The sequence below is a fragment of the Peromyscus californicus genome, unplaced genomic scaffold (genome assembly GCF_007827085.1).
Source record: "Peromyscus californicus insignis strain IS unplaced genomic scaffold, ASM782708v3 Scaffold_7__1_contigs__length_154581171, whole genome shotgun sequence".
NCBI lineage: Eukaryota > Metazoa > Chordata > Mammalia > Rodentia > Cricetidae > Peromyscus > Peromyscus californicus.
The window spans coordinates 82,435,740-82,458,564 of NW_026294595.1; the positions used below are offsets into that span (position 1 = coordinate 82,435,740).

General features: G+C 36.7%; 1 long non-coding RNA gene across 3 annotated transcripts in view; it reads right to left on the bottom strand.

Annotated features, from left to right (window-relative positions):
* Window positions 1-22,825, bottom strand: part of LOC128100764 (uncharacterized) — a 199,930-nt gene that overhangs the window by 25,395 nt on the left and 151,710 nt on the right. The gene's annotated exons all lie outside the window — the stretch shown is intronic.

The following is a 22,825-nucleotide window of genomic DNA, read 5'->3' on the forward strand; positions in this document are numbered from 1 at the left end:
AAAAATCTGATGGAAGCTCATCTCCCATAAAACCAAGAGTTTCTTTCTAGAGAAAAAAACCAGAGGGTTTTTTTTTTTTTTTTTTTTTTTTTTTTTTTTTTTTTTTTTTTTTTTTTTAGTTGTGTGGTACTCGGGATCCTGTGACAGTTGCCCACACAGCTGCCTCCACCTGTGTGACTTGGCATCGTAGTTCACTTTAATAGCAGAACCACCTCTGTTAGCCTCTGGGGCTCTGATTAGAAATTGACTCATTCCAGATGAGTTTTTGAGAAGTTTCTTTGAGTAGCTGTCTTCTACTGACATACGGGTTGATCAAGCTGAAATCCACAATTTCGGCATCTCCTCCTTATTTAGCTTCAAAGTCACATGACCTATTTAAAGCACTTCACTGCTCTTACTTTTAGTGACTCTATTTTCTCATTTAAATTTGACCTATATTTTACAACATAGGATTAAGTTTGTAACCCAGTATCTAGTGTGTATGTGTGTGTACATATGAATGTTTATACATATGTGTGTGTCTGTCTGCATCTACATCTGTCTATCAATCTACCCATACTTGTAGCTCAAACATTGTTGATCGTTATACACTACTATTAAAGCAGATCTTTTCTCTCCTTTGGGTGTCAATTATAACAAATATTCAATACCCTCTAAATTTCAGCACCAAACTTTTGACCTTGAGAGAGATACATCTAGTTAGAGAATAAGGTATCAAGAGCTATTATCCCTTATTAATAGCTGCGAAGGTTGTAGGAGAATGCATTTAGGTTTGGGTATATGTTCAGTAAGTGTCTGAATGGTTGTCTATTTGGCCTCATACCAAAATTTACCCAAGGATTCCATTTTTGGGTTTGGAATGAATAGTTTTATATAGCTGGGTCCTTTATGCTGATGTATTGGAAGCTAGGGAGCTTCTAGTATTAAATCATTCTCTCTGAGATCTTGCTCGTGATGATTCTAGTACAACATCTGCTTCCCAAAATAGGCACCCATGGGGGTTCTTTTGTTCTTTCCTCTGAATTGGGGCTCCCACAAGTAGCAGTTTGTTACAGAGGAGGATTCTGTCTTCAGTCCTATGATCAAGTGTTGCTCATCTGAGTGGGCAGCTCAGTGATGCATGGGTCACAGATACTGGTTCTCCCTAGAAGACCCAGCTACTTTCATAACTGGTTTGACGTTTTCCTTTAGGCTAACACTTGTCTAGAAATTAAAACTCAACAAAATTCTGAGAGTGTAAAATTTAAAAACCCACTTATATATCTTCTTTTGGAAGTGACAGAAACTGAGCATTTGACAAGAATCTGTATGTGTGTGAGTCCAGATCCTCACAATTTGATGTATCTGAAGGACAGACAGGAAATACAGGGATAGGGTATTTTGTTATTGTTACCTCCCCAGCTTCTCTTATTTAGCTGCTGCCTTAGGCAATATTTGCTTTCTTTAAATATATGGGTTCATGTGATACAGAATGAACAGTTAAGCTGAGTGCGGAGTGGTGCTCTGTATTTGACTAATTTATTGATTATAGTCTTCAGACAGCTGGAGGGAAGGATTCTCACTGTGAATCTATGTAAATATTCACAACGAGGGCCAGAACTTGGTTCTTGGTGTTTGTGACTAATCTTGACCAATATGATGACTCTGTGGACTTTGAGCTTGAAAGCATGAGCAGAGGCCATCAAAGTCATTGAGTGGCCTTCTATGGTGTTCACATACATTGACAGGGATCAGTTTCAAATTGCCTGCCCATCTCTATTTTGGACTCCAAGCAAATAGGAGCTTCATGAATACAATCTAATGCAGCAAAAATCTCATTCTGTTTGTTTTGATATAGGTCATTCTGGGGACCAAGCCAATATTTTTATTTTCTTTTTACTTTTGGAGTTTTTAGAACCAGATATATCAGAGACTTCACTGTATCTTGGTCTTTGAATAAAATTAGATCCCAAGTGTGAATAGTAGGAGACCTCTGCGAGCTACATATTTTTGTTAGCTAAAAGAAATTATAGTTTATAGGAAATTTCCCAAAGGATCATCATAACTAGTCAATGGTCAAAATAATTTCAGTTTTGACATATTGAATCAAACAAAGTAAAATTTTTTTGTTTGGTTTTCTTTCCCCAAGGTGGTGCTCCTCAGAGCCTATAATATGCTAATATATACACTGAATTCCAGAGAGGACTGTTTTCATTCATAATAAGCTCCAAAATGATACATACACACTTGGCATCAATGCCACAACTTTGGTCATATGCATCTAGACATGTTTGATGGTCCCAGATTAAAGATGGTCTCTGTTTCCTAGAGTCTGGTGGTGAGCTGGTTAGAAAGGCATTCCATTAAGGTATTGGGGCTGGTAGTCAATAAGCAGCTAGGTGATGCACTTATATAATACTTAAAATTTGTTTAATTTTCCCGTATATTGTTTCCTAGGCAGCACACACACACACACACACACACACACACACACACACACACAAATTTAGACCTAATCACCATGTAGCTACAAGCCTTGATAATTTCCATGTATATTTGAATATTCTATGGCCTTTTACAAAGTTTTTGGCAAGAGAGTCGATTTGTTTGTTCTGTAAAGCATAATGTTGAATGGGAAATATACATGGGGGATGCTAAGTAATACCAACCATTTAACCCTTTATCCACCTTGACACTTACATATCCAGCTTAGGACAAATTCTTAGCTGAATTTCAACATGAAAACTTATCAGTAATTAAAGAGGGGTTTTCAAGATAAGATAATAAATTGTTTATGTCTGTTCCACTTGCTCCATCTAATTACTCTTTAATATCTAAAATGGTATCTGTAGAATTATTCCAAGGTTCTGGTCTGAGCATGCTACGAGCAAGAGACACATTGATTAATAATATCTACCCTGGTTGTGAGAAGGGAAATACCTTCATGGAATTGGGCTGCATATTTGGTATCCATAAGAAAGCATGAAATTATCACTAAAGTCAATGACTAAGTTACATCAGTTATCACACATTTACCTTTTGGGATAAGACTATTATAAAAAAAAAAAACCCTGCTTTCTCCAAGTGCTGTTTACAGTCTTCAGCACTAAATTTTCCTTTTAGGCTATGCACTCCTTAAGTGGTCCAAGATTCAAATGAAATACTTTATTGTCTTGATGAATACAATGCTATTTCTCTAAGCTGCTTCTCTCTGCTAATTAGGATCTGTTGATCCTCAAATTATTCACTCAAATTCTTCCTGATAGCAGTCTTGTTACAGAGAATTATTTAAGAGTTATATGCAGCTAGAAACCCCTATTTGTATACAATTGATGGACTCATTAAAAGTCTTTCTTCTTCAGAGGGTTGAATGCATTTCTTCCCAGTCTGATTACAAATACTTTATCAGGGATCTAAGTTAAACTTTAGATTTATCATATCCAAAGTGTCAAAATAATTGAATCTAAATCATGATTTAATCATATTCCTGAGGCTATGTAAATAAAAATCTGGTAATACAAATAGAAAGACATGTCTTTTTGTGTCTGATACACCCAGTTTGTCAGAACAAGACAGATTCAACATGCTATAGATGCCCAGTGTGAAAAATGAATGAATTCAAGTTCCGCAGGGATATATTTAGCTATAAACTACAACTTTTTGAGTGACATAAAATCTGCTGGGTGCTTGTATACTCTGTTGTCCATGTTTCTGTACTGATGCTGCTACATAGTGTTTTGGTTTTGCTGTATTTTCTTGTTCCCTGTAGAACTTCAAATTAAAGCTTTTCCATCTTGATAATAGAGTTAGGACAAAAAACTTGGGTGTAGCTTCCTCAATTGTGATTTGTATGCAATCACTTGGAGTTCCTTTATATTCACCTCTTCTTACATTTAGAGGAATGGCTCTGACTGTTATAATAGGGTATATATCGTAGCTATGTAATGGAAAAACACAGCATCTACCATAGTCTACTGCTGTAAATTCAGTGCTGTTGCTGTATAATTAAGACTGCATCTGAAGACAATAAAAAACTAAATCAAATACCTGTACAGAATATTGTTTCCACCTTCTTGTATCAGGAAAGGTAAGAATGGGGAGAGCAGGCAGGGAAAAACGGATAAATATTTTTCAGAGATGTTTGTAAGCTTACACTTACAGTCTTGATGTTTGTGTGTTGGCTTTCACAAAGCTTTCTACAGAACACATCTCTGATGCACAGGACAGGAGATCATAGCATGATGGATAATCCTCTTTGAGAGAGGAGGGCAACATCTTTTATAGTTGTCTCCCTGCAAATCCCTACACTACTCTGGAAAAAAAAGTATATTGACTAGAATCCCCACATCATATCTTTTCCTCTTTGAGTTTTAAAAGACATAAGAGTAGACAAAAAGAGTAAGGGAGCCTATAACATGAAACATTTCTAGGGAAGATGTTAATTAAAAGCCAGGCATGGTTTTGGGAGTGAGTGAAGAAATAATTCAACGAACTAATTAAGTTAAAACAGTTGCTAAATCAATTGTTCTAATAACATGCTGGCTATTTTAGTATTTGAGTTTGTTGAGTCTGATTCTATTATTTAGATTATTGGCTATGGACACATTACGTCTTTGAGTATGGTTTTCTTCCTTTGAATTGCTTCTCTTGGCTCAGCCCTGATGTCTACACACCCATTAGAATTTTGGTGAAGAATAATGAATCATCAACTTGTGTTCAAAGTTTAATTGCCTCTCAGATATCCAGTCATCACAATACATGGACAACCTGGGGACTTTGGGCTTTAAAGAGCAAGAATGGAGAGATTTTGAATAATAAGTAGAACTATAAAAACTTCCTATAAACTGGAAGATACTTTCACAATGGGACCTGATGCAAGCCAATGAATCATGCATAGATGATGAGTGCCTACTGTTGACCTGCAGCATGATGGTCTTCGGTTTGCTCCAAAAATGTGATGGGAAATAACACAAAAATGTAGAACTTTTAGGTTTGACATGGGTTTGTATAAGTGCTACTTAATCTTTTCTCCTTTCTTATCTCCTTTCATCCTTTCTTCCCCCTCCCTCTCTCCTCTTTCCCCTTTCCTCTTTTCTCCTAACTTCTCCTTCCCCTTTCTATATTTCCCTCTCTCCTTCTGGAAGATACTTGATGATGGAAACAGGAAAAAGTCATTCAGGCATCTCTTTTCCCTCCAGGGTCAGAGAATTTTGTGAGTTAAAATACGCTAGTATTCACATGAGTTAGTGAAGCTTGTGACACATACACAATATGCTTTGTGTGTAAAATAAAAGTAATAGGTCTTTTGATTATGTGCTGGAAGATGTTAGCCTGGATAGTTATGGGTTTATGTTCAACTAGAATAGACTTATTTTTTAATTAGCTACCAAACTTAACTTCATGAGATGAATATCAGGTTACTGGGAGACTTCATTAGTTCAGTCTAATTAATGAGTAAATCTATAAGAGAGACTAGCTTCTAAAACTTGTGCTTGGTTTAAACTGTCACATAAGACAATAGCGACAGTCGTATAAATAGTTGACATTGCTTACCATATGATGGAGTAAATGCTCCACATGCTCAAGTTCTCAGAACAATAAAATAGGAATCAGTCATTATTATCTGAGTTTTTAGAAGATTATAAACTGAGCCGGGTAGTGGTGGTGCATGCCTTTAATCCCAGCACTCGGGAGGCAGAGCCAGGTGGATACCCATGAGTTTGAGGCCAGCCTGGTTTACAGAGTGAGATCCAGGACAGGCACCAAAACTACATGAAGAAATTCTGTCTAGAAAAACCAAAAAAAAAAAAAAAAGATTATAAACTAAGATTTAGGCAAGCATGGTTGTTTCCATTTTTTGTTTAAATTATCATTATTTTATTTTTAAGTTTTTGTTATTTTATTTTTATTTTTAAATTTGAAATCTAAAGTCTTATGCATGCTAGACAAGTGCACATACCACTGAGCTACACACCCAGACTCAGAAACTGAGACTTAGAAAGTGTAAAGAATCTGCCCAAGCTGGACCTAGTGGCACAAACTCATAATTCTAGCTATTGAGAGGCGGGGGTGGGAAGATCACAATTTAAGGCCATGCAGGACAACTTATAACCCGTCTCAAAATACAAATGATACAAAAATGTGGAGATGCAGTATCAGTGATAGGACATTTACCTAGTATGTGTGAGGTCATGGATTCATTCTCAGGAGAAAGAGAAAGAGAGAGAGGGAGAGAGAGAGAGAGAGAGAGAGAGAGAGAGAGAGAGAGAGAGAGAGAGAGAGAGAGAGGAGATGGGGAGAGTGAAGAGAGAAAGAGATAGGATATATATGAATATAATGAATATCTCAGGTTACACTATGGAGAAGTGGTGGATTTTGGACAAGATGTTGATTTGCCTCAAAGCTCTTTATTCCTAATGGATCATGTATTTTCCAATATATGAATTAAAAACTAGCACCAAACTTAAATATTCCCCACAGAGCAAAAAGTCTTCTTTTAACTGTGGAGGACTGAGCCCTTTTACAATGTGATATATGAGATATAAAATACATCTTATTAAATCTAGTAATATCTACTAATATATTAAGACTGGTAGTCCTTTCAGCCCTGAAAGTCTACAAACATTAAAACAGTAGAGTTGAAACCATTTCCTTTTGGAGTAGGATTAAAATACCTTTCAAATACAAAGGCAAATTCATTTCATAACCATTTATCTTTCCAAATAAATACCCATTTTTCTTCAGATAATCATAAGGCATATATATGTATTGAAAAGAACAGGTACTGTCTTTTGAAGGAGTTTCATATTTTTTTCTTCAATCCACAAACCACTACCAATCTCAATGAAATATGTGTATTCCTTCTTCTTTTTTTTCTGTAAGCTGAGTACTATAGTGGGAAAATGAGGCTTAATTACTTTGAGAAAACATGCTACAGCACATCTACTACTCTAAGTAATTAACACAAAATTGCTCTTGTCAAAGCAAATGCCTTTTTTTTACTTTATTTTGCAAATTTGTTCCATTTCATCACTAATTCACAAATTCACAATGTGTTTCTAGTCATTGGTGTGAGTAACTAAATAGTGGTAGCACCATACTGTTATAGAAGGGAATAGAAGTCAGAAGTGCATTATCAGACCAAATGAGCAGGATGAGAGAGTCTGTTTTTATAAACACCCAAGTGAGAACATATAAGCCCATGCACCGAGAGCCAAAGCAAGAGTCAACATCACTGTTGCTATTCTTCATCCAAAGTGACTGAAATAGTGATTTTCAACAAAACAAACATTCAAAAACTATTCAAAGCAATACTTGCATAATTAGGAAACAAAAGTGGCTTGCTTCCTCAGAGTACAAGCAACAGAATGTAAAGCTTGACCAGATGTCTTGTTTCTGAGCAATGGTAGGTGGTAGGGTGCCAGGGTGAGCACTGAATAAAGGCATGCCAGATTTGGAGAGGATGAAAATAAATATCCTATAACATATTGAATGTCAGATTTGCTATCTCAAAAAGAAGGCTCTAGTTAAGGATTTTTAAATACAGGAGTGACTCATCCATTAAAGACACTAATATTTTTGAATTTGTAAAGAAAATGGGGTAATGAGAGAGGTCACATCGTAAACAGTATTCTTAATTTAGAACACTGAAAAACAAGACTCTGCCATTGGTTGAGTGCTAATGAAATCTGAAGCATTGCTTTTGAGAGTATAAATGATGTCCAAAGTCCATGGGCCTTTAATATTCTAGTCTACTAAATAGTATATTTAAAAATTTATATTCGGACATGAAGCAGCATATGTTAATAGACACTCTGAGCTTTCTGAGAGATTACAACACAGAGAGTATACCTTCAAGTGAGGGGATCAGAGTGGATACAAACTAAGTTAAGCCAAGCAGACAGAAAGATATGAGCTATGTGAAGATGGAGATCAATATCAAGTTGGGGAAATTACAAGGACCCTAAAATGTAAAAGAATAACATTCTTGTTGAGGGATAGTTCATTCGTCCTCTTGGTTGAAGAATGATTGACAGATAATAGTTCAGAATGTTTATTTAGAGCTTGAATTTAGGGAGTCCATTTGTATATTAAGAACGTCAAATTTCCTTTCTTTCTCTCTTTCTCTTTCTTTCTTTCTGTCTTTCTTTCTCTTCTTCCCTTTCTTTCTCTCTTCCTTTCTTTCCCTCCCTCCCTCCTTTCCTCTCTTCCTTCCTTCCTTCCTTCCTTCCTTCCTTCCTTCCTTCCTTCCTTCCTTCATTCCTTCATTCCTTCCTTTTGGCTTTTTAGAGAGAGAGTTTCTCTATAACTACCCTGACTGTCCTCGAGCTCACGTTGTAGCCCAGGCTGACCTCGAACTCACAGAGATTCACATGCCTCTACCTCCTGAGTGCTGGGGTGAAAGGCATGAGCCACCATGCCCAGAGTCAAATTTCTCTGAAAGACAGTTGTTGGTAGTGCTGTTACTAAATAGGAGTTTTTGTGTTCCAGAAAGAAACTGAGTAGTAAATAAAAGCAGTTGGAAGACACCTAAGGTGAGGAGTCTGTGAAGGAGCTGCTAGAATAATCCAGGTTGAAAGTACAGAAATTCTGAAGTAAAGCAGTTATATATGAATGAAAACTGTAAGTTAGTAGAACAAATGGCACACATGTTCATTATAATCTAACACTCAAGTTTGGGTTGTTAGGAACATGCGTCAAGAGAGAAAAATGGAAGGCCAAAATAGAGAAGGTAGAGACTCTTGTATTGGGATTTGCTGAATTTAGTTTGATTCACCACGGAATTTGAAGGCCAAGGATTTTAGTTAATAATTCCAAGGGCAGAGTTTGGAGTCCAGGAATGAATTTGTAAAATGTTTTATAAATATACATACTTTTAGGAGCTTGAAATAGTATAATGACGCAATTTATTTCCTGAACCCAGAAATTCTTTGCTGAAGGCTGACATTCACATTCTGGAAAATATTTGTTGAATTAAGGAGATTCATATTATAATGAAGCCAGAGAAAATAGATTGTCACAAACAGTCAACTATCTTTAAGTTTACAATGGTTAAAGATGCTTGGGGGCATTAGAAGTTGATGGAGACAATGGCAGGTACTCTCTATTAATGCTACTACTCATGTCAAAGCTTTTATTAATAATATTAGAGTCCTTAATTACACTTGTCATGTGATATACCACTGTGCTAATACTAACCAACACTCCTGAATGGACAGAAACATAGGAAAGAGGGCTGAATCTTTATCCCTTGAGGAAAAGAAGGTTTTTTTTTGAGCAATGGTGTCATTTTAGAGGACACAATTTACAAAAAAAAGGAAAGAAAGAAAGAAAAAGAAAATGATGAGCTCTTTTAGCTGCCCACAGAATCAGACTTACTGAATTATTTCATTGAAAAATTTACAATGTTTTAAAATGAATCATAGTTTTATATTTCAGAATAGCCTTTAAAATAAGCAGACCATCCTGGTGGTTTAAGGGAATGATAAAAAATAAAATAAAAAAGAGATGAGGACTAGTGTAAAAGAACATGAAGTCTTAAGCCATTTTTATTTGGAGCAACTCATTTTCTGGGTTATTCATTTTTGAAAGGTTATTATTCTGAAAGTAGGGCTCTCTTGGGGGTTTGATGGAAGTCTCTTTCATTGTCCTTAGAACTGAGAGTTGGCAAAACTGACAGCTGTTCTTGCTGTAGGTCGGGCATATGGTTTTTATATAGCTAGCCCATAGGAATTGGCTTTGCATGTTTCTGTACTGACTGGGGACCTGAAATTGCAAACTAAGAACCAGAACTACCAAGCCTCCTCTAAGAGAGCTACCTGCTTTCTAGGTTTAAGGAAGTAAATTCATCAACAAATATTTATGTTTCTTCCCGACAAGTGTGACTTTGGACAGATCATTGCCTCTTCTAGATGTATAGTCACACTAACAGAGTGTTATTAACATTTAGTCTTCCCTCCTGAGTGGATGGAAGTTGGCATCAGATGATAAATAGGAATGTATTGTTAAAAACTGTAAACAAATAGAAAGAGGGATTACTTAAATGATTTCTAAAGCTCTTAATCACATTTTAGGGGGTGATCACACACACTAAGCTTTAAAATTTCAAATAATGTAAAAATAATTTTCAAAAAGTATATATTCTCTTCCTCAACTGTTCCCATTCAACTTCTATTTCTAATTCTTTTTTTTTTTTTTAGTTGGGATCTTATTATGTAGCACTAGCTGGCCTGGAACTGGCTACATAGAGAGTGCTGGCCTGGAACTCACAGAGATCTGTCTCTTTCTTTCTTCTGAGTGTTGAGATTAAATCCAGGCCCCATCATGTCTGGCTTGCTTCTAAGTTTTAGTACATATTGCTTGAGGTCAGTGTGTATATATAGACCATATTAAGCATGTGTTCTACAACTTGATTTATTTTTTGTTTTTGTTTTCTAAGTATTTTTTTATCTATCCACATTTTGATACATAATCATGCCACTTTTGAGTTCCATAATATTTCACATAGATACACTATAATGTATTTCATCCTTCTTCTACTGATGCATATTTGGCCCACCTTCCTTTTCCTAATTATCACAAACAGGCAAACATTATGCAAGTAAGTCCTCAGGCATGCATACTGATACTTCTGCAAGAAGATTCTGAAAACTAGAATAATTTAGGCAAGATTATACCCATTTCAAGTTTGAAAATGCTTCCAAATTTTCCAAATTGTCCTTTAGAAACATTACAATGAGTTTTATGCATATTAAAGATGTATATTTTCCATTATAACTTTATTGACTTTATATATCAATCTTTACAAACCTAAGCTCTCATTTTGTTCATCACTGAATTGACTTGAGTCATTCTTCACACTATTAGTACTATCTACTTGCCCTTCTGGGGACTGAAAAAGAAGCTTTATGCCTACTATTTCTAGGATTTGTCTGTTGTTGCCTGGACACATGGGAACCTCATCAGCGAAGAAGCTTAGAACACTGGGTGCTAGTTACAGCCCTGGTGGTGAGGTAATAACTTGGATTCTCTTGCTGACAGTAATGTCCACTGACTGATATTTTATAATATTTAGCATTAAATTCCGAGCTCACTTATTTTCTTATTGAAATCCTGGGGTATGTGGCTGAGCACACTAGCTATTTCTTCATTTTGAAAAATACAATGCTAAAGTTCTTCCTCAGGGTTTCTGAGAGCAATGGAATTCTGTGATACCCTAGAAAAATACAACTTGTCACCAGGGCAGAGCTTGCTATGTGGGACTTGGCTGAAGTTCAATATTCGCTAGCCTAAACAGTCTTCCTTGTGGTGCTGCAGCTTCCACTCAGGCTATCATTAGGCTCCACACAGTCAAGTGCAATGAGGCTTGATGTGTAGAGAAGATATTCTAGAGCCTGTCTCCGGTTATTTCAGTGTTAAACGTGGTGCTGCGATGATGTGCCTCCACGACTCAAAAAAGTGCAAACAGTCTCAAGATAATTTACATCTAGGAGAATAGTCTCTTTTAAAAAGTGTTGTGTTTGAGGGGTCTGGGGAGATGGCTCAGCTGGTAAAGTATCTGCTGTGCAAACAAGGGGACCTAAATTTCAATCCCTGGTACCCACATAAAAGTCAGCTACAGTCACACATGCCTGTAACCCCAATACTAGGGAAGCAGAGACAGACAGATCCCCAGAGATTATTGGCCAGCTGGCCTAGACAAATTGATGAGTCTCAGATTCAGTGAAAGATTGCCTCAAAAATAAAGTGGAGAGCAAATGAAGAAGACATCCAATATCAACCTCTACACACATGCCCAACACTTTCACATAGACATGCACACACCTATATAGATGTGTACATATGCTACAACCCCTCCCTCCAAATGTGTCTGGATTTCTTCTCAATAAATAAACTCAGAAACTCCACAATGTAATATCTTTGTTGTCTAGCTTTATAACTATGAACATCAGGAGTTATAAAAATAATCTGGTCAAACCTATGATGAAACGTTTGAAGATCATTTTAATCAGTTCCTTGTTACTCATTGCTCACCCTCTGGAGTGTAAATACCCCATGGAAAGTTAGTAGTATGAAGATGAGGAAAATTAGACTTGACAATAGAAACCAGAAGACAAATGAATAAAATTGGGTGATAAATACTGTTACAGAAATATGAAATACATGGAAACAATAAGGAAAAATTGTCAAAGAAATTTACTGGAGGAAGTGGTCCATTGATTAGTTGATGGACAAGTAGCAGGGAGTTTTAGAAGAAGGGATCAGGCTATATAAAGGCCTGAAGCAGCATTCCATGTCTAGGGAAAGATGCTTACATCTAATGGACAAGAAACTAAATAACAAAACTGTGATACATTGGCTAGCAAGATGGATCTGTGGATAAATGTACTATCCTCACAAGCATAGTGACCCTAATTCAAGCCCTAAGTGCACAGAGAGTCAGAAAGAGAATGCCAACTCCACAAATTTGTCCTCTTATCTCTGCACACATGCTACGGCATGGGCCACAGTTCATATACTCCCTCAGCGCAAATTTTAAAATACAGTGTATGATTTAAATAAAGCTCTGCAACCAGTCTTGTTTCTGCTTCCTTTCCCATGCCTATTGCCATCATCTCAGCTCAGACAGTTTCCCCCTAGTGGATAACACACACACACACACACACACACACACACACACACACACACACACACACACACATACACACACACACACATACACACACACACACACACACACCAAAAAACCCAAAAAACAAAACAAAACAAAAACCCAAACAGAAAAAAAATATTAATGATTTTCTACAATATTTAATACTTTGTTAAATAATATAGCTACTACATTTCCTTAAATAATTCCTAAATATAACTTTATTAAGTTGTCTTTAAGTTTCTTTCTCCTCTAGTTGTACCTAGCAAAGAACTTACAAGGCCTGTCATTGACTGTCAGTTGTGGAGCTTATACCAAAGTAACAACAATAACATGCTGGATGAAGTTAAAAGCTCAACCTTTAACTCAGAGACTGGTAGGAGCTTTTCAGAGACTTTGTGGAACACAGTGCAGAGACGGGAGCTGGAGTCAAACACAGGCTTGTGGGAGAATGTCGTAGTTAGTTATGGAATCCTGCTATGGTCATGATGAGGAATGGCACTATTCACCAATCTTCAGTCCTCCATCCCTTAGCCTGTGCTGCCTCCTTATCTCCAGCACTTATGAGACTATATGATTTAACACAATATGCACATTAAAAGAAAGGAATAGCTCACTAACCATAAAAGTAGACAAAAGTATACATTAAAGCAGCCAAGACTTCCAAATCCTGGAACTTGCCTACCTCTGAAGTCTCTAGTATCAGTTTCCCACATAAATTTCTTTATAATTCCTATTCCTGCAAGATTTTGAAAAGTCATCAATCTTTTCATTTTTAATTCAATTGGTAGCTGTCTCTAGTCACTCCAGTTGATCACCAATTTGGATCTCCTATAGCTTTTACCATCTGTGTTATGACAGGACATAATTCTTTTGCATTTTTGATGTTTGGCTGTACATTTCTTTGCCTTACCCCCCAACATTCAGTGGACTTATTTAGGATCTATGCTATATTTGTTTTGTATCTCATATCATTAGACAACATTATTACCTGTCCATAGAAAAGGTTAAAGAAGTATTTGTTGAATGAATGTATGTGGGAATGAAAGTCCATTGTAGCTAGAGAGTTTTCTCTCCAGGTCTAGCCAAGCCCTGGCAGTCCGACAGCCCACTTATAAAATAAACACACAGATGCTTATATTATTTAAACTGTTTGTCCTAATGGCTCAGTCTTTTTGTTAACTGTCCTTATATATTAAATTAACCCATTTCTATTAATCTATGCTTTGCCACATGGCTCGTGGCTTACCAGTACCTTACATTTTCCTTGTTATGGTGGCGGCTGGCAGTGTCTCCCTGTCTCAGCCTTCCATTTCCCAGAATTCTTCTCCTACTTGTCCAGCCTATACTTCCTCCTGCCTGGCTACTGGCCAATCAGTGTTTTATTTATTAACCAATCAGAGAAACACATTTGACATACAGAACATCCCACAGCAGTCCATGCATAGCATCTTTCCATTAAGAAATAACATGACTCTCTTCTGTTGAAATAACATCCTTTTCATGTGCATAGTAGGTCTTTTATAGAAAATAAATTGTCTAGGAAATATTGTCCAAAGGAAACTAGGTCATTTTCTTTCACTATGAAAATTTCTACCACATGATTATAATAGATTAGGCTTTTCTTATCTCATTTTACAAGTTACCTCCTAATTATTTATCTTTTAAGAGCTTGATCTAACTTAAAATATGCATGATGTTTACATGAGTAATCTAGGAACATTTAAATTTTAATGCTTATCTTTGTCTTCATTAATTCAACTATGTTTTAAAAGCTCAATTTTGCTTGCAGCCCACTGACAAAAAGAAGCTATTTAAACAAGTACAATTCTACCAGAATCCTTTATGCTTTGAAAATATGCATTTGAATGTACACACACACACACACACACACACACACACACACACACGCACATGAATCATCCATTTCCTAGCAGTTATTGTTATTCTTGTTCATCTGTTACATTGGTAGAGGGAATTTATTATACAACACACACACACACACACACACACACACACACACACACACACACACACACACACACCTATATATATTTGTGGTCCTGGAGATTGACCCAGGGGCCTGCCTGCACATGCTAGGCAAGTGCCCTGAAAATGAGCTATATCTCCCCCCACTGAGACCCATGTTTAATACTTATTCCTGCTGCTTCACTAGAACGAAAAGCATTTAGGTTGCTTTTTATTAAGTGTTTATTTTTATTTATGTATATATGCATGTGGCTGCCTGCACACATATGTATGTGAGTGTAGTTATCCATGGAGGCCATATGAGGGTGTCAGATCCTCTGGAGCTGGAGTTACAAGGAGATACAAGCAACCTGCTATGGGTGCTGAGGTCCGCAGGAAGAGCAGCAAAGTTCCTAAATGCTGAACTATTTCTCCAGGCCCATGTTTATTTAGTGTTTAAAGTTTTAATCCTACTGACTAAACCTTGGGACTTCTTTCCCCATTACTAATGCTTGAATCATTTGCTCTTTCTTTTTTTCTGCTTATTGTTATTATTACACTTGCCACATTACTTTATGGAAAAGTAGACTTCCAGTTACATTCTCAACTAACTCCTACTAAAATATAATCGCCTCTATTGACTGGCTAACATAATGGAAGTGGTTACTGAGTAACTTTGAATGTTTAACTTATTCTTAATCTTCAGTATCCTAAAATTTTCCATTATCTTCCCAAATGAGAATTTTCACTAATATAGTTTGATTTATAGACTAAAGCTGAGATACTTTAAAAATGGGAATATATATATATATGTATATATATATACATATATATATATATATATACTTTATGTAAGTCTTATCTGAAGTTATTTTATAATTAAAGTATTATTTTTGAGGGTAAGGATGATATTATTTTCCTCAATTTTAATTGATACTTCATATTTATTAGGCACAGTGTTCAATGTACAATGGTACAGAGTCATTAGTTATCATTTATTTGTACTGAGAACATTCACAATATTTTTTTAGCTGCTTTAAAATATGTAGTAAGTTCTTGTTAATGATTGTCCCCCTATTATAAAGATGAAACACTAAGAGTCAATTCTCTAATCTAATTTTGTTTCTCTTTCTCAAGCTTTCTCCATCCCTGTTTTCTGTCCTCCTTCCTCGTTGATGACCAAGTTTCCACTCTTTAGGACAATGGCTGTTGTAACCTCTGCCAAGGGGTGAGAAGATGTGATATTTGTCTTTCTTCGCTTGTAATATAAGGTCTTCCAGGTTCTTCCATGCTACTGTAAATTATAGGATTTCATTTTGTTTTATGGATATTCTACTAAAAGACAGAAATGATTTGTTGTATTTTGGGTGAATAATTATCCATTTTCCCATCAATAAACACCCAAATTCCACAAAATGACTTTTAACAACAGTACTACTATTAAACAATAGGGGTGTGCATAACTCTTTAACTTTTGGCCTTTCTTCCTTCCTTCCTTCCTTCCTTCCTTCCTTCCTTCCTTCCTTCCTTCCTTTCTTTCTTTCTTGGCTATACACCTATTAGTGACATCTGGATCATGCAGAATTTTATTTTAGGGAATTTTTTCTTTTTCTTTTTTTCTTCATTCTCTCACTTGTTCTGCCTATTATAAGCTTTAATCCATGGAAAATATCCCAAAAGCACTTACTGAGTACAGAATAAGGAAACATTATAGAGAGCTCAAGGAGGACTAGAAGATTATCTGCTTCAATCCCATCTATATTTGAGTAAGAAATCTCGCATTTTTATATTTTTGCCAAGTATTCACAGCTCACTGGATACTTACTGTTGAATATCAAAATCTTCTAGAATTAACTTCTTTGGTGTGCTGGCTGGCTACTTTTAATAGCATGATATTTTTCCTTCTAACAAATGTAGTTTAAGATGAAAGATCTCTCTCTCATCTACCTACCTACCTACCTACCTACTTATCTATCTTTCTATCTATCTATCTATCATCTATCTATCTATCTATCTATCTATCTATCTATCTATCTATCTATCTATCTATCTCTGCCCCTTAACATACTATGGGTGGAAAGCCCCTGGTAAATTGACAGTATCATAAGTTGCAAATGCATTTGATACCCTTAACGCTTACAACATTGGAATTCAGAAACTCATTGTGGGCTGTTATCCTTATTATCTATATTTGAATTGAAGCTACAGAGGCTATTACTGACTAGCATCATGGGACAGTATCAGACCATACGCTGCTAGCCCAGCAAAAGATCAAAGTTAAAATTCCAAGTATATTTACACTAAATGCAGGTCACTTTTATACACTGATGATAATGAAAACTTGTAAATGAACTCTCATGACTTAGGGGCCAGCTTTGTCCATCTTCCTTATACATTTAAGTTGAATTCCAATCCAGTTCTTTTTACTTAATTGATGCTAACCAATTCCTGAATCCTCCTTTTATTCTCTCAACTCTACCCATCTATTTTCATTCCAGCCAGTGACTCTTGTCTTCCAGAATAAATTTTTAATTTAATATGCTTGCCATTCAACATTGTGATCTGTAACCACCCATTAAGGAACAGTTACCCAAAAGCACAGGGCTTGTAATGAACAGCTTGTGCACTCAGGTTTATTACATGAGATCATTACAGAGCCGAATGCAGATCTCTACATCACAAAGTTTGTTGTTACTTCCTGTTCTTCTTGGCTTTTAGAGAATCTGAGGTTTTTCTTATGGTTATCAGAAAAGAAAATAGGAAAGAAGGAGTCTGATTTCAATGCTCATGGCTTCATCATTGCTTGGATGTGTTAAAAAACAAGATACTTGGAAACTGAGTATTATCTTTTTCAGTAGCAAGATTAGTATAGACTTTTATTTATATGGCACTCCTATACCAGCTTTGGAATCAGGCAAAGAACATGCAAGTATTTACACTGTTAAAAATGTATTTACACTGATTAAAAAAGAAATCTTGGAGCAGAGGCAGGGAGCAATTAACAGAAACTACTTTCAATAAACATTTCCTGGAAGTGCATTCTTTAAGCTGATTTTTAAAGAATATGTAAATGCCAACAGCGAAGTAGGTGGGGGTGGTCTACTTGGATCTTATAAATTGTGATGACACTTGTTTGATCTGCAGGTTCAAGGGAAGGCACTGAGTGGTTCTTAAACATGGGGTGAGGTATCATCTGAGGGGAACTTCAACAGCTTTTCTCAGAAACTTCATGTCATTCTTCATTTTCTGAGGAAAGTCCATGCTCTATCATCCCCAACCCCTCTCCTTTTTACCCTGCTCATATCCTTTTTGATTCTCCTAGAAGGGAAGAGAAGAGTTTCATGGCTTAACCTCTGCCCACAGGTTTCTTGCACAATCCTTGTGTGTGTGTGAACCCATGACAGTGTCAAATGTCCATTGAAAGAATTTCATTGTGAAGTCAAATTCATTTTGTAACAGTTTAAAGACTTAAATAAGGATAGCCCTGTTCTTTAGAACAAAAGGCATTATGTTTGTATACACATTTACATTGTCTTGTCTGTTACAAAGTGAGTCATTTGTGTTGAATATCTTTTTAATGGCACACAATTTCGTTGGGACATTCAGGTTTGAGTTCTTAGATGCTCACAGCCTTTCTTCTGTGCCTTCACTGTGAGTATGAATAGAAGCCTCTTTTTATGTTATAACTCATTTATGAATCACTGACTGTGGGAGAATGCTTAAAAGTTGGTATCTGTCACCGGCAAGAGAGAAGTATGACCCAACTGGTCATTCACTGCATACATAAGCTAAGAAATAGAGTTCCATGTGTTTTCTAAATTCTTTATTGTGTTAAATATTTCATACAGTAGAAATTACTTGCCGTGCATTTAGGTGAACTAAAATGTTGGAATGAATGTTTGTTAAACTTTGGTGTTATAAAGTACATTAGGACAATTGTGATGCATTAAACTTACACTAAGAAGGAAAACAAATGGGTCAGGGAGATGGTTCAGCAGTTAGGAGCATGTACTGCTCTTCAGGAGAACCTCAGTTCGATTCCAAGAACCCACATCAGGCAGCTTACAACCACCTACCTGTAACTCTAGCTCCAGAGGTATTTGACACCTCTGTAGGCACCTGTACACATGTGCACACACCCACTGCCAACACACATACTATTTAAAAATAATAACAATTAAAAACTTAATTAAATGTGCCTCAAAATTTCAAAATCTTGCTTAGTTGCTGAAGATAGCATTCATAAGTTTATACAACAACAAACAAGATGTATTTGTAGAGTAGTGGAAATAAATCCTATTCAATACTAGCTTTAGTACCCAGGAGCTATGTGTGTTTAAAAAGAGCAAAACTGAAGTGCAAAAGATCACTGTGATCCAGAACGTGGATTTCACCATTAAACATCTGGCTAATTCTGATGCTAGCACTAGCTAACTACAGCAGATCATGTCAGTTTTCGCCTCCACACCCACTTCCTTCTTTTTTCCCATACTGCTCTATGCTCTTAGAGGCTGATTGATACATTGACAAGCCCTTTAGTTCTCTGGTGTCTAGTTGTTTTGGACAATGGCAGCCCTGGAGAGAAGTAGAGAGAGGAAAAGGGAATGAGGATGCTGCATGTGTTTCTTTCGTTTCATCTTCCAAAGATTGATTATGGCAGTGTGTTCTTCAGCTACAGTTTAGATCTGTTATTGTGATCCTATCTACCTGATGCTCTCCTTGCATTTCCAGGTGACTGTTTATTATCTTATTCTTTTCAGGCCTAAAGAATCAATCCTAGGGTATTGCATTATGCATTAGTGGCTTTGGAAACACTGCCCATATCTTTTAAATAGGGTCATTATTTACCTCTTTTTATGCTAGCCAACTTTGAATGTGTCCATTGTTTTGTAGAGGGCATATGACTGATATACTAGCAATATAATATTACAAAGAATAAATAAATTGCACTTTCCTATTCTTATCTCTAAAGTGGAGGTACAGGCACTATGTTCTTATATAACTCTTTCACATATAAAATTAGGGAGCAGACTACAATGGTTATGTTCTGAAGGCATAGAGAATCTGCCTCAACTTTTTTTTATCAAAAGTAACTTTTATTTAGTTTCACTGAAGGTTTGAAAAAAATTTTTATGTGAAGCAAGGATTCTTTAGCCAATACAGCTTGAAAACCACCAGCCTGAGCTGGCTGGAGGTCTCCCTCTGGTCCTAAAACTATCACTTTGTCTGGCTGTTATTTTGTGTATAGAAGCTAGTGTTGGTCTTCATGATTACCCTCTGGTTGGGGCTGGGATTTGGTCAACTTAGCTTGCCATAGGCCGTCTGGTTTTAGGCTTTACTAGCTGAGTACAGGGAAGAGTCCAGTTAACTCTCCAGGATCATATTCTCTTTTATAAAATGTTTTCATGACTTTAAATAGAAGGCCCCGAGAACCAATAAATAAAGGGCAAGCAGATCAGCACACTACCCGCAGTGTTTTTCACACGATCTTCTCAGTTCTCAGAGCCCTGGGACATGACTGCCCTTGAGCGTGCTGAACACTGTGAACTCAGGCCAAGGTAGCTGTGGTTGTTAAGCTTTGTGCTTTTTTTTTCCAACTCCAGCAATATTTTTGGAGTGTTCTACTTCTTGCTTGTTTCAAGCAATAGTCAACATCATTTATTTCCCTTTCTATATAATAGAGAAATGGTAGAAGGAAATGTCTTGGATGCACTGTAGATTTGCCTGGAGATGTATTGCCACATTAGCTGGGAGAGTAAAGCAGTGCTGACCTGGTACCTCACCAAGGAGCCCTGGGAGCAGTGCTGATCCAGTACCTCACTGAGGAGCTCTGGGAGCAGTACTGATCCAGTACCTCACTGAGATGCCCTGGGAGGCTACCAGCTACTGTTCTTGAGAAATACTCTTCAAAACTATATAAGTATCTATTTGTTCTTCTATTAAATGTGTACTCAACAAATATTCCTCAGTGCCTATCATATACTTAAGAGAGTGTTAAACATTATGGAACATGAAAATAAAGTCGCTAAGGCCTTTGCACTTAAGAGTCTCACATTTGGGGTGTCAATAATTACAATGTAATTGTTTTTTAGAGATGTCTTAACCTGCTCATCTCTAGAAGGCCTGAAAATCCCAGTAGATGGAGGCACCTAGTGGCTTGTTGAGTAAGTGGTCTTTCTCCATGCCCCCTCCTTCCTTTCTTCTTCTCCTTTCCTTCCTCCTTTCCTCCCTTCCTTCCCTTCTTTCATTTCCAACATATTCTTCACGAGTCTGCCTTTGAAGTAGCTTTGTTTTCTTATAACCTTCACGTTAAATACAATTTTTTTGTGTTTTGTTTTACTTTAAATATCTTGTCTGTTACTAACATACAGTAATCTTTGTTGTATTTAATTTTCTCTTCACTGTTCAAACCAGGAAACTTATACTCTTTCCCCCTTTATGTCCCAATTGTAGACCCCACACCCTGACAAATCAAACAAAATAAATCATAAAAACTTGGGCTAAGAGTCCTGTCCTAGGGAATGTGTGTTGTAAATGATAGAGTAAACTTGGATGGAGAGAACCAATGCCTTCAATCTCTAAGGGGCTTCATGTCATTTTTGGAATTTTTGTCAACCATCTTCTGCTTCTGTAGTTTTTCTGAACATAAACTTTTGATATTTTAGGACAAAAGTTGATGTATATATTTATTTCTTGTTTAGTTATTGGGAACTTTCTTGTTTTAGTAAAACTGACCATACGTAGTGAAGGATGTGAGATTTGAACTTGACTGTCCGATGCAGGTCGACAAAGACTGTGAAAGGCAGGTTGGGCACAAAACAAGTCAACTAAAATCTCAGAACATCTCTATGCACACGTCATTTTGGCCCACTTCCCGTATGGCTGTCTCTTTGTTAGACTAGCATTATCAGTTTGAATGTCTGTCTATATCTCTCAAGTTATCCAATATGCAGAAATACCTTTTTTAATGTCTGTGTTTTGCTGCACACTTGGCACTCAATAGATACACAATAAATGCTGGAGAAGAAAGAAATATACATTTTAAGATACATATGATAGGTAGGAAGTGAGTTAGATGAACAAATACAAAGATGAGGTCTGATGCCAAAATGCTAGCTAGAGTCTGATAGTTTGCAAATCTTCCATTGTAAGGCATTACATAGACTTGGGGGCTACAGCAGGTTTTTTTTCTTATATAAATTTTTATTAAAAAATTTCTTTCCTTTTACATACCAACCCCTGTTCCCCCTCCCTCCTCCTTTCCTGCTCCACCCCACTTACCCCTATCCTACCTCCATCCCCTCCTCATAGAGGGTAAGGCCTCCCTTGGGTAGTCAACACAGACTGGCATACCATGTTGGGGATGGACCTAGCCCCTCCCCCCTATAGCAGGCTTTGGAACGAGGGGTTCCACTCAAAAACTCGATCTTCAGGAAGGTAAATGTGGTAGCAATGAGCAGTAAAGACAAGTGGGAGGAAATGTATTCAGAGATGTGAAGTCTAACAATATGGATATAAAATAGAACACATGTCAGAGTGGTCAAAAGAACATGTAAACTTGTTCACAGCTAAGAATCCATCCTATACAACTTTCTTGCTTTTCCCTCCAGAGAATAAGCAATATTCCTTTTTCTTAGGAACCAAATAACTTTGCATACACCTACGCCAAATAAATTCCTTTCCAAATGTATTTATTATGAAGATTGATGAGGGAGAAAGGGGGGGGAGGAGAGCAAGCTGGATTGTGTTTGGCATGGCTCCCAGTGAGTGGGAAACACTATATGCATGATAATAATTATCAGCATGATTCCTGTTAGTATTCCTGAAGACTGTGAGTGACTGCTTGATGCTGTAGAATGGAAGGAAGCTTCTGTCTGTTGATCTCTTATATACTCCAACTTAAGCAGTGAGACTCTGATTCATTTAATGGACCTGAATGGAATGATGTTTCTTTCACCTATAATGAAAGGACAAACTTTGAAGCTAGTATGCTGTATGAAAAAACCCTAAGTGGTAGGGTGCTATGGTCAAGGTCATTCCAAATATGTCTCAAAACAGTGGTATGACCTTAGGGAAGTCACGTTCTCAGCCTGAATCTTCATTTCCTCAGCTATAAAGTCAAGTGGCTGGATTAAATTATCTTTAGATTCCTTCCTCACTAGATATTAAGTGATTTTTCACGTCCCTCATTAAATTTCCAAGCTCCATCGAACAGCTCATTATGGAGCC